This window comes from Tursiops truncatus, chromosome 3 (assembly GCF_011762595.2).
Source record: "Tursiops truncatus isolate mTurTru1 chromosome 3, mTurTru1.mat.Y, whole genome shotgun sequence".
Classification (NCBI taxonomy): domain Eukaryota; kingdom Metazoa; phylum Chordata; class Mammalia; order Artiodactyla; family Delphinidae; genus Tursiops; species Tursiops truncatus.
In genome coordinates this window covers 21488721-21502212 of record NC_047036.1, presented here as the reverse complement: position 1 = coordinate 21502212, position 13492 = coordinate 21488721, and the positions used below count along the sequence as shown (strand labels likewise).

General features: G+C 33.8%; 1 long non-coding RNA gene across 1 annotated transcript; it reads right to left on the bottom strand.

The window, feature by feature from the left end:
- Positions 1-1850: 1850 nt before the first annotated feature.
- LOC141278174 (uncharacterized) lies at positions 1851-7368 on the bottom strand. Its single transcript, XR_012330514.1, has 3 exons — positions 7232-7368; positions 3727-3806; positions 1851-1990 (listed from the first exon to the last, which is right to left on the bottom strand). It is a non-coding gene; the product is annotated as an uncharacterized lncRNA (long non-coding RNA).
- Positions 7369-13492: the final 6124 nt, after the last annotated feature.

Sequence of the window (13492 nt, the reverse complement as noted above, 5' to 3'; positions counted from 1 at the left end):
AAGTAACAAGATAAAAGCAAATATTTGTAAAATAGAAAAAAGAAAAATGATAAGGAAAATCAAAGAAACAAATGTTAGTTCCTTTAGAACATGATTAATATAGATCAACCTCTATTCATAATTTGACAATTTCAGGAATGAGAAAAAAATGAGAGAAATACCTATTGAATCACTAAAGAGTCTATAGGTACTAAATGAATAATAAGGGGATATTATAAACCATATTGTACTATTAAATGTGAAAATTTAGTTTAAAAATAAAAATTATTTGAAAGATATAAAAAAATTAACTAAAGAACAATAGATAGCCCTATGTCTACGAAATGAATTAACTTTGCAGTTAAAAACAATATTTCATAGAGAACTCCTGATCCAAGTGGATTCACAGTGAATTCTATCAAGCATTTAAGGAAGAAATAATAATAATTTTACAAAAATCTTTCAGAAACTTAAAGAGGTTATACTTCCCAATTTATTCTATGGGAATAGCCTTACCTTTATACCAAAGCCAGACAAAACATTAGAAGAAAATAAACATCTCTTATGAACTTATATTGTTCATTAACATATGTGCAAAAATTCTAAGTAATAGTTTAGGTATTCAAATCTAGCAACATATAAAAGTAATAAATATATCATGATCAAGTGGAGTTTATACATAAATATAAGGTTGTTTAACATTTAAAACTCAATCAGTATGTTTTGTCACATTAAAAAAATTTTAAAGAAAAAGGTATGATCATCTTCATAGATGCAGAAAAACATCTGACAGAATCTAGCATCCATTCCTGATAAATAAGTGAAACAAGAATAGACGAAATCTTCCTTAATCCAATAGAGGGTATCTTTAAAAAATCTACAGCTTATCTAATATTTAATGATGAAAGATTTAATTCTTTCCCCCTAAGATCAGCAATAAGATAAGAATGTCTGCTCTTAGCACCCCTATCAGCATTGTACTAGACATTATAGTCAGTGCAATTAGGTAAGAAAAAGGAAGAAATTAAAACCAAATTGGAGGGCTTCCCTGGTGGCGCAGTGGTTGAGAGTCTGCCGAGTCCGGGAACTCGAACACGAGTTCGTGTCCCGGTCCGGGAAGATCCCACATGCCGCGGAGCGGCTGGGCCCGTGAGCCATGGCCGCTGAGCCTGCGCGTCCGGAGCCTGTGCTCCGCAACGGGAGAGGCCACAACAGTGAGAGGTCCGCGTACCGCAAAAAAAAAAAAAAAAAAAAAAAAAAAAAAAAGCCAAATTGGAAAGTGTCAACTAAAAAACAATGCAGGATGCTGCAAATAAGAAAAGAGTTTATTTGGGATCTTAAGAATTGCAATTCAGAAGATACAAATTTGGATAAAACTAAAAGAGTGTTCTGGGAAAAAGAAAGACTCGGGGGGGGGCTTATAAGGAGAAAAAGCCAAGAGGTTGTTAAAAGTTGCCTGGTAAGATTTTGATTGACTCTGATGGGAGTCAGGAAATATTTGTCCTTTAGAAATCACAAGTTCCTTCAGGGTAGGGGTCCAATAAGAATCTTGAGTTTCTGGCTGATGTTCTGGATGACTTCATCAGGACAACAAGTGATCAAAAGATCAGATTCCATCCAGGCTGAGATGTGTATAAGTCACATTTCCTTAATGGCCACGTGGCTCCATTTTAGAGAGCTCTCTTAGCAATATCAACTCCATTTTGATTTTCCTTTCACATTTTCCCTTTTGCTCAAGATCTTTATTTAGAAAGTATTGATGATCAATCACTGGTTATTTGGGATTAGCATCTACTTCCTCAGTGCTGGGAAGGTTCATGTCCCACAAAGGAGGGAAAAGTGTGGTTGTGTATGCTTTTAGAGAGTGCATGGCCACATTTGAGCAACAAAGAGACATCTGGGAAGTGCATCTTAGAAGGTGTTCAAAATAGGAGAACTTCATGGATTTTCATTAGGAGGAATCTTGTAGGAGTGGTTAACCATCTCCAGATGTCAAGCTATCATTGTTCCTCTGGAGGGTATCATAGTAGAGCAGCAAGAGATACAAAGCATAAACAGTTTAAAAACAACAGAGAACAAATTAGAACAATGATTTGTATAACTAGTTGCAATCCAGATCTCAGTAAGCCACAAGTCCAGAGGGGAACCAGCAAAAAAGGATTTTTAGATGTCACAGTCAAAACATCTTTTTTTCTTTTTTTTCTTGTAATTCACAAATTGATTTATTTTTCTGGATTTTCTTAGACCATGAAAATGTAAAAAAAATGTGGAATGAACATTTTCCATGAGGTTGAACAGATAACAACATTTGGAAATAAAAGTATTAAACAGGGAATAGATTCTTCAGATACTAAATTCTTTGTATGCTGTAATAATTTAAATTATAAAAATGGCATCATGCAATGGAATATTACTCAGCGATAAAAAGGAATGAAATTGGGTCATTGGTAGAGACATGGATGGACCTAGAGACTGTCATACAGAGTGAAGTAAGTCAGAAAGAGAAAAACAAATATTGTATATTAATGAATATATGTGGAATCTGAAAAACTTGGTAAAAACGATCTTATTTACTAAGCAGAAATAGAGACATATTCAAAACATCTTTTGCAGCTCTTAATATGTCTGATGATGTCATCTAGTGTTTAGGTAGAGGGCAGTTTTAGTTCTCAATGATTCCGAACATGGAAATGTCAGTCTGGAGAGTCATAGCTAGATATTAGAGGAAACTTGAAGAATTTAGGATCTAGTCCAGTTTACAGCAAAAAAACCTTCAAAGATGATTAACAGCACTATGCCCTAATATCCACAAAGGTATATTATTAAAACATAATTTTTCTCTCCAAGATCACCCTTGTTTCTAACAAAGATAGTCAAATTAAGACTAATTTGTTTGCAAAACAGGTCAGGTTTCAATAAACTTGGCCTGATTATTTACATATGTCCAACAAGGATATCAACTGATCATATAGGCTCTCTTAAATCTACTTTGTTAAAACTTTTCACAAGGAGTCTCAGATTGAACTTTTAAAGACCTCTTGGGGACAGGAAAGCCAAACCAAGGACCTGCCTAAAGACTTTTACCTGCAATACATACACACTTGGGTGAATTCCTCTATTTTCAAGGTCCCCCAAATATCTTGAGATTCCTGTACCTGCCAGGAAGTGACCTTCCTTACACACCTGGTAAGGCTGCTGGGAACCCTGTAAATGAGGTACTTGGCTGTTTTTCCAAGGGTCTTTATTGGCTCTATAAAGTCAATCTTAGTTCCTTAAAGCTGTCTGGTCATATCTGAGTCTATGCATGTCTCTCTCAAATATGACATTCCTGCTAAAGCCTTGGTAATATAACCAAAATTTTAACTGTGTCTTGTTATAAGCAGAATGGATTCTTATTGAATTTATTCAAATAACTATACTGCCATGAAAATAAGAATACTCACTAATAGTTTCTGAATTCTGGAGGGATCAGGTAGGGAGAAAAAAATAAAGTTTCATCTTTGTTTACAAAGGTATACTTTTCAAATTTCTGCAAGCCAATGATAGCTTGAGATAAAAGATTACCTTAAATCTGGAAAAGCAAAACATAAAAGAACCAGTAGTGTTTAAAATAAAAAGTCAGTCATAAAAATTATAATCATCCTCATCAGTTCATTCAGTCCCATGGAATTAATTCTTGATCTTGACCTTTCATTAGCTTTTTTATGAAACCATCAGTTTCTTCATTAGAGTTCTGTAAACTCTTACCCAGTTCAATGATGTGATCTGAAAGTTTATCAGAAACTTGTACTCCAGAGTAAGTGTCAGAGTCCTTTCCATGAGTCTCTCTACAGATAAAACATATTTGTAAAAGCAACATAGTAAAACACAACTGTTTTTAAATGACAAAAGACTTTAAGATGGCATGGTTAAAGAGCTGATTACGATGCAATTGACAAGAAAATTAAGTTATTTCTGTGACATACAACAATTTAAGATAATAACTAGAATTATGACTGATAACATTATACCAGGAAATGCCATATTTCCAAGAATTTCACATAGTTTCTGAAACACTTATACCTATAAAGAAGGCTTAGTATTACACTAAGCCACATAAAGAAGGCTTAGTATTACATTTTATTTCTCAATACTTCCCATTTAATTTAACATATTAAGTAAGCCTGATTAGTTTAACATCTCCCTTTTAATAAGGAGAGAGAACAAATCTTTGCGATATATCAGGGGCCCTCTGAAGCATCTCATCTCAAAGTTAGTTGTAAGTCGAAAGAACAAACTTAGAATTTGATTATGGGAATTTTGTCAAAAATATCAAAAGTTTTTAAAACACTTGGTCAAATAGGATCATAAGTTGCTGTGAAACAATGCCTAGATGTCTACTTAAAAAATGACAAGCAAAGACCTCATAGGCAAATATAGAAGGTTGCATAGTTGTAAAAAGGCTTAGCTACAAGATGTAGAATCTTTGTTTCTAGACAGATTACATTAAAGTAGAGAAAATCTTTGTGTACAATTTCTTATTAAGAGCAGATCAATTATCCAAGAAAACTTTGTCCTTTTAAAAGAGAGAAAACCCAAAGTTTAATTTTGCACCAGCTTACTTTTGATATTAAATCTCATTCACTTAATTAAATTCATTTCAATTTCAGCCAGTCACACTTACAATTCTTTTCTAAAATGACCTTTATTTCACAAATCTTTTGCAACTCCTTATGTCCATTTTAGTTTCTCACAACAAAATGCATTTTCATTCCTTATACCATTTTTTGGAAAACTTCCTTGCATATGAATACGTTTTTCTTATTAATTTTGTAATCTTAATTATATGTATACATTAATTAGAACTTTTAATCCTTAGAAACCTTAATTTCTAATGAAAACTAAGAAGTACACAATTATAAACTGTCTTTTACATTAGGATTCTATAGATTGGCAAACTTTAAATACTTTCATAATTTCTGGAATTGTGTTTTCTCATAGAAAATATCTCAGTGTGGCACTAAATATATTTACTCATAGTCCCAAATATCTTTAGTTTCTCTGTAAATGGCAGTTTATGTTCAGTAATCAGTGTTTAAATATTTTATTTGGGAATTATCTAGATATTCAAAAAATGTCTATCATTTAATTTAGCAAAACTCTAAAGTTTCAAGTTGCAAAAAGTTTGGAGAAACTATTTTTAAGTAGACATATCATAAAACATCATCATTCTTAAAGAGTTTACCTAAAACTCATATCCCATTTACATTTAATTTACTTATAAAAATATTATCATACCAAGTTATTTTTCTTGCTCACAAATTTTTTAACAGAGATAATATAAACTTATTTTACTTATAGTAAACCCAGGTACAATAAAAGTATTATATTTAATGTTGCCAACTCTAAAGACATGTTTGTACTAACTAAACCAACAAAGTAATTTTAATACTGAATATTAATTTAATACCAAATATTTCCCAGATCATATAAACCTGAAACTCATTTGGGTGAGTTTCCATTATATTTCTGAGAATTTATATAACTGACTAATTTTCTTTAAGCCAGTTGAATACAGTTCTTTTACAAATTCATTTTGGCAATAACATCCAAAGGTAGAAACATACCATATCTATAACATACATACTTATATGTACTGTGGTACACAATGGAATACTGCTCAGTCACACAAATGAATGAAATAAGTGCATGGAAACATGGAAACATGGATGAATCTCAAAATAATTATGCTGAGTTATAGAAACCAAAGAGAAAGAGTACATTCTACATGATTCCATGGAGGTAAATTCTAGGCAATAAAAACTAATGTATAATGACAGAAAGCAGATCAGTGCTGGGGAGAAGGGTAGTGCTAATGGATATGTTTATTGGGGTTTCATAAGTATACACATATGTCAAAACATTTCATCTCAAAATTTGAAGAAACACCATGTGTTATATCCTTCATTAAGACACATTTTTATATGAGGGCTGAAGGTAATAACATGTTTTGTCACAAATTCCTTTGGGATGTAAAATATCAAGTTATTAGTAAACCAAAATATTTTTCTAATTTGGGATGAGTTCTCAAAAAATTCTATATTGAAGATGCAAAGGTTTAACAAACATTTAACCTCACACAGAGAATTAACAAACCACACAATAAGCTCACCACAAAATAGTGGCAGAACACCAAGTGAAACACAACTTCTGAATCTGAAGAGTTATATATTATGCATTGTACTCTATTAGTAGAAAAGCCCATATTAAAGTGGAATATCTTTCAAGTTCAGTCCGAAATTATATTTTAAGATGTTGGGAAGTTTGTGTTCTATAAATAATGATATTAATGATATATAATAGCTCAAAAGGCCAGAACATTAATCTAAAATATTCACTGAAACATTGAAAATTGATCAAAATCGTAAAGCATTTTGTGTAGTTAAAGTGATCTTATAGTAGGCTGTGTCTTACATACAAATGCTTAAGGAAATGTAATTGTGGGAATTGGTACATGAAAGCGTTACTAAAAATCTGAGGAAAGCCCTAAGGTGTTAAGAGAATGATCATGCATATTTAGCAGTTATCTAATTTCACTTGAAATATACGACTTTCCTTTTCCTTGATAAATGCATATTGAGTTAAAGACATCTAGGTGTCATAAAAACAAAACATTATAATGCTGACTTCATCTTTTTATTTTATGCTTCACAAGGCAGTGTAAGAACTGGCACATATTCTAATTGATACTCAAGTAAAAGTAGGTATTACTATGCTGCAAACACCTAAACGTGCACATACATACAATCCAATTAGGTATTAGTAACCAGAAAGTCCTTGGTTCCTGAGCATTAACATTATTTTTAGAAAATTATTTTCAGATGTAGCCCAAAAGCCCAAGCTCTCTCTGCTCACCACATGACAGGCAATAAACAGGGAGACGAATTTTTGGATCAAGGAGTAACAACTTTTAATCGGAAACCTAGCAGACCAAGAAGACGGCAGACTAGGGTCTCAAAAAACCATCTTCTCTCAGTCCAAATTTAAGTTCCTTTTATACAGAAGAAGGAGAGGGCGGGTCCCCACTGTGATGCCAACCAATGGCTGAGCGGGAGTGCTATTGGTCAAGCCTGTCCCACCCCTATTACAAAAATACTCTGGTAAACTCCAAAACTATTAACATTCCAAGTAAGTGAAAGTTTACTTCCTCTACCTAGTTTATGAGGCTGAACAAATTATTGAGAATAGAAGTCTCTTATAAATGTTTACATACCTGTAAAGGGTACTTGGTGAAACTTTCAACCTCAGTGAAGCCATACCCCCCAGGCACATTCTGAAACCACCTTGTTAGGAGTCCAGGAAACATCATTAGTTTTGCATTGGAAAAAAAAAAAAAAAATACAAATTCCAATTTTTATTTAGGATAATCCTAGCACCCACTTGTTCATTTCTCTCCCAAAAATTCCATGGGATTAAACAAATTGACTGTCCTAGTTACATATTCAAAAATCTTTAAAAAGTTATTTTAAGAAGTACATTTGGGCTTCCCTGGTGGCGCAGTGGTTGGGAGTCCGCCTGCCGGTGCAGGGGACGTGGATTAGTGCCCCAGTCTGGGAAGATCCCAGATGCCGCGGAGCGGCTGGGCTCATGAGCCATGGCCGCTGAGCCTGCGTGTCCAGAGCCTGTGCTCCGCGGCGCGAGAGGCCACAACAGGCCCACATACCGTAAAAAAAAAAAAAAAAAAAACAGAAGTACATTTACAGTAAAAAACACAGTAAATTAAAGGAAATAAAACCACCATTTTAAAATACCTGAAAGTATTTTGTTCGGTTTGATTTTACTGTTTGTTTCTTCTTTATCATTCCAGAGAGTACTTTCAATCTACTGTGAATATAGCACTCTGGCAGCATAGTGATTTTATGTTCTACTAAAAATGATTACTTTTCAAAGAAAAAAAAAACAGAAAAAAAATTCCAATTCGGAGTTTTACCCCCATAACTACCTAGACCCTACGTCATATTTAATTTATTCCATCTTGCCTCTGGATGAATAGAACAGGTCATAATTTAGAGAAAGGATTGGTGTTGGTTTCAACAGATGGCTTTGTGTCCTCCCTGATTCAAGGGCAACCATGGCAACAAGCAAAGAGGAGGTGTCGCTTAGCAACTAGAAACATTAATGAAGAGATCTCCAAAGTGTATTTAGAAAAAAGATGCTTTGGAGGAACTTCAGGACTTGGCATAAATGTACACCAAAATCCATTTATGAAACATGCTGAGTATGTAATCAGAAATCTAGAAAGCATAAAGCTTTATAAAGGAAAACTATCAAATAAGTGGCTTATTTGACATTTTCTCTAAAATAGTTTTGCATCAATAACAGCATTTATGTAAAAATACAGAAAAATGTTAAAATCACAAATCTTTTTTTTTTGAGATGTAATAATTTAAAAAGTTAGGTTAATTACAAAATCTATTATTATCTTATGCTGTAATACAACCTGAGGTTTTAGGTAGGATCAGGAATTTAGTTGAGCTGCTATGCTGTACCATGTTTGCTAATATACATGATGCAGTCATCCAAAACTTTTCAGGGGGTTTTCTCTCAAGCTAGAATAGGCACTGTGGTTAGAAACTGTCAATGTCTATGTTGCTTAAAATTATATTTTCCCCCAGAAAATATCTTTCTTATTAGCATTTTCCCCTGTATTATGTCTTAAACTTAATCTTGAAAAAATGACTGATGAAATATATATATTTTTGGAGTTCATTAGTGAAAATAGAGCCAAACTGGGTCTCTAAGACAGGTGTGTAACTATTTTATTATCGTAAGTGCTTTTGCACTTAAATATAAATTCTAATTGATAGGTCATGTCAGGTTTGATACAAGAAGGTGTGTGTGTGTATATATATATACCTATACATATTTGTTATTTAATATATATGTTTTTACAAGTGTCTATCAATGTATAAGCACTGGTTTTATAATGACTATCACATCATCAACTTAATATCTTGAAATTTATTCTTCAGTGATTCATAGATACTTATAAGGTACCAACATTTTGCTAGGCAAGTGTTAAACATATTGTAAAGGAAGAACATCCTTCTGAGTTTCTCCTCTACTCTATACAACACTCAACATTTCTGCGCTCTGGTAACCAAGGTGTGGAAGTTTTTCTCATACCAAGCAATTCTGCAACACCAGCTGGTTGTCCTACAATTTAACTCAATTCTGATACTATCTACCTGAGATAGCATCAGATCCCACAGGTTAAGGTCCCAGTCTCACAAGACTCCCCTTGTCCCACTTCAAATGCCAGTAACAAGTCTAGGTTGTTACCTGTGCTTCTGACCAACATGCTGTAAATCAGAGATTCCCACAATACCCTCCTTTGCTAGAGCAGCTTAACAAACTCAGGAAAACATTTTACTTACTAGGTTACAAGTCTGTTATAAAAAGATGTAACTCAGCAACAGTCACATGGAAGAGATGCATATAGGGCCAGTATGTGGGGAGGATGCTGAGCTTCCATGCCCTCTCTGGACTTACCATTCTCCCAGCATCTCCAAATGGAAGCTTCATTAGGTAGGAGTGATTGATTAAATCATTGGCCTTTGGTGATTGAATCGATCTCGAGCCCCTCTCCCCTCCCTGTAGGTTGGAGATGGGGGACTGAAAGTTCCAACCCTCTAATCACATAGTTGGTGTCACTGGCAACCAGTCTTCATCCTTAGGGGCATTCCAGAAATCACTGCATTAACATAAAGTCAGGAGTGGTAGAAAGGGGCTTGTTAGGGTTAACAAAATACACCTTTATTACTTTTCTTAGGAAATTCTAAGGGTTTTAGGAGCTCTGTGTCAGGAGGGCGGGATGAAGAGAAGATACCTATTTCTTCTTATAAGTCACAATATCACGCATATATTGATAATCCTCTCAAAATGTCTGCAAATTGTTAATGTCTCCAATTTAAGATGAGGTGATGGTGACTGAGAAAGTTTAACCAACATGGACATCAGTATAGCCTACTACTTATAAACACCTGAGTTACATGAGATCAAAACTCACCTCTGCGCAGTGTTATGCAAGCTATTAAATCTCTCTGCTCCTCAGTTTTTTCATTAAAAAGAAAAAAAACCTGAGTACTTACTACTGTTAAATTAATTGAACAATGAGGCCATTAGATTGGGGGTGCTCTAATGCCTTGGCAGCTGTCATAAGCAAACCCAAATCTAAACCTGGAAATGCCTCAAGGTTACGAAATTGAAATCTAAGGACAACCAATTACAAACACCCAACTAGGTTTTAAGCTATAGCCAAGCAGTAATTTCCTTGCATTACTTCCACCATTTCTCTGTAAAAGTCTCCCTAGCTTCTAATCCCAAAGCCATTTAAAAGCATTTCTGGTTTGACCCTGCCCAATTCTAATTGATAAATGTCCAAACAAACTCTTAAATGTTTTAGTTTGACTCAGTTTATCTTTTAACTCTTCATAAATACTCTTAGGGATTGATACACATAAAGCACAAATACATGGATTGTGAGAATTGAATGTATTAATATACTTGAAGATCTCCGTGCTGGTGCATGCATTGATGCTTTCACTTTTTTTTTTATGTTATTAGTATTATTATTATTATTTTGCAGTACGCGGGCCTCTCACTGTTGTGACCTCTCCCGTTGCGGAGCACAGGCTCCGGACGCGCAGGCTCAGCAGCCATGGCTCACAGGCCCAGCCGCTCCGAGGCATGTGGTATCTTCGCGGACTGGGGCACGAACCCCTGTCCCCTGCATCGGCAGGCGGACTTTCAACCACAGCACCACCAGGGAAGCCCCTAAACTCTCTACTTTTAAGTGGCTTTGTGATTAGATTAGGCCCACCCAAATAATCTCACTATTTTGACTTTAATTAGCAGCTTTTATTACACCCGCAAATTTGCTTTTGCCATGTAATACAGCATAATCATGGAGTAACATCTAGTCATGTTTACAGATTCCACTCACAATGAAAGGGGAGAAGATTTATACAAGGGAAAGGTCATTGGGGGTTATTCTTAGAATTCTGCCTTAGAATTCCCAGCACCCAAGTCTATGACACCAGAGAACATTCTCTTAAACACTATGCGATAATGTGAGACCATATCCACGTTGTTCCTAATATCTGGTTGAGAAAATCTTAAGGTGAACAGTCATTAGAAGAATCAATTTAGCTGGATATTCCACTACATTAAAATAGAATTACCCCTGTCTTCACAGGTTTATCTTGTTCTAAATATCACTCTTTTAACGCTCTTTCATGCTTCAGGAATGCTATCAAGAGATCCAAATTAGTTGGTTTTTGGCTACAGATTTAAGAACCAGATGTATTATTGGAAAATGTGAGATTAATTTCACAGAAGTCTCTTTTTTCTGAGTTGTACAAAATTTACTATTATAAAAATCAGTATATAATTTTATACTGTGTTGGACATAAACAATGAACCTACTTTATTATTCTCAATTTCATCTGCTTGAAAAGATGATTCTATTATTAAGGAAAATAAATTTGTCATCGTTTCTACATTCTTTCAAGTAATTATTATAATATCTTTCAAATAATTATCAGAATCAACAACTGTTAAAACAACACTGAAACATAAACCCTAAATTTAGTAACACATTTTATAGTTGGGAGGAAAGTTTGTCATTACGTACTCTCTTAGAATGTAAGCTTTATGAGAGAAGTGTCAATTTCGTCACCAGTACATAATAGAACAGCACCTATAGTACATCAGTTGTTAAAAAAAAGTTTCAAGTAAAAAATAAAATAAATAAAATCGGATTAACTTTATAAATCAATAAATTAATTCAAATGATCAAATGTTTTGGATGCGGGTACATCTAATTTTTCAGAATAAGCTATATGCTAGTTTTAAACATTGTCTTCAGAACAATTGTTCCAACTAAAATCTGCAACGTAGTTAACACCGCACCATCACTTATTTCTTCATCTGTATTTGACAAAGTTTTGCTGTATATTTGATTTACTATTATTGTAAATAAGATCTGATTGTTTTAAGTTTTATTATCTGTGAAATATTGCTCACATTATGCTTATGTATCTGTTAAATAATCAGAGATAAATATAGATCATATGTATTAAGGATCAAAATGTGGATTTTTTTTGCATTTCTCTTGTTTTAATTTTTAATCCTATATTTGTATTGTTGTTTTAAAAAATTTGCCCACTAGAATTACATGGAATGAACAAGACATACCTTAAAAAACTAAATCAAAAACTCTGCAGATAATGACCCCAGGGTTTCGTAGTATTTGTGTCTTCTGTTGTGATCCTAATGCACAGAGTTGACAACCAATGACCAGTACTCTCAACTGTGATGTTTAACTATCCATCAAAATATAGCAGAAAAATGTCAAAATCAAAGAAGTGTGCTTCAGGTTCCCTAAGGTAGCACAGAATATAAATGCCCATACTAGAATTTGATTTAGCTCTTTTTGATTCCTGGGAGGGAAGCGCACAATCCAGAACTGATACAGGTGAACAAGTTGTTGTTGTGCAAAAACATGTTTAGGGTGTGAGCACATATCAGTCGACAATGAATGAGCACTGATAGATAAGAAAAGAATATCGCAAAGTCATAGGATACTAAAAATTTAAAGATATCTAGAAAAGGTGAATAATCAATAAAGCAGACTTTGAGGAAGGCAGCCAGTGAAGTGGGAGAAAAACTAATATAATGTGTTATCTTAGAGATTACATTTTATTAAGGAGTCTGTGATTAACCCTGACAACTGCTGTTGGGTTAGGCGATCTGGGAACTAAGAACTGACCCTTGGATACAGCAACATAGACATCATTTTGATGACCTTGACAAAAGCAGGTTAAATTGGTTGGTGAAGGAAAAAATGTTTAAATAGGGAATAAGAGATGAGAAATTGGACACACTGTTTATACAGATCTTTCTCAACTTACAATGGGGTTATGTCTCGATAAACTCATCGTAAATTGAAAACATAGTAAGTCAAAAATATATTTTTTTCTTGAAGTATACTTGACTTACAATATTATATTAGTTTCAGGTATACCACCTAATGATTCAATATTTTTTTAGATTATACTCCATTTAAAGTTATTACAAAATAATGGCTACATTTTCCTGTGCTGTACAATATAACCTTGTTATTTATTTTATACATAGTAGTTTGTATTCTCTTAATGCCCTACCACTATCTTGCCCCTCCCACCTTCCTTCTCCCCACAGTAACCATTAGTTTGTTCTCTATATCTGTGTCTTTCTGTTCTGTTGTATACATTAGTTTGTTCTATTTTCAAAATTCAACATATAAATGATAACACACAGTGTTTGTCTTTCTCTCATTGACTTAGTTCACTAAGCGTAACACCGTCTAGATTCAACCCCTTCCAAATGACAGAATTTTATTCCTTTTTGTGGCTGAGTAATATTCCATTGTGTGTCTGTATGTATGTGTGTATATATATATATATATATATATATATATATATATATTCAT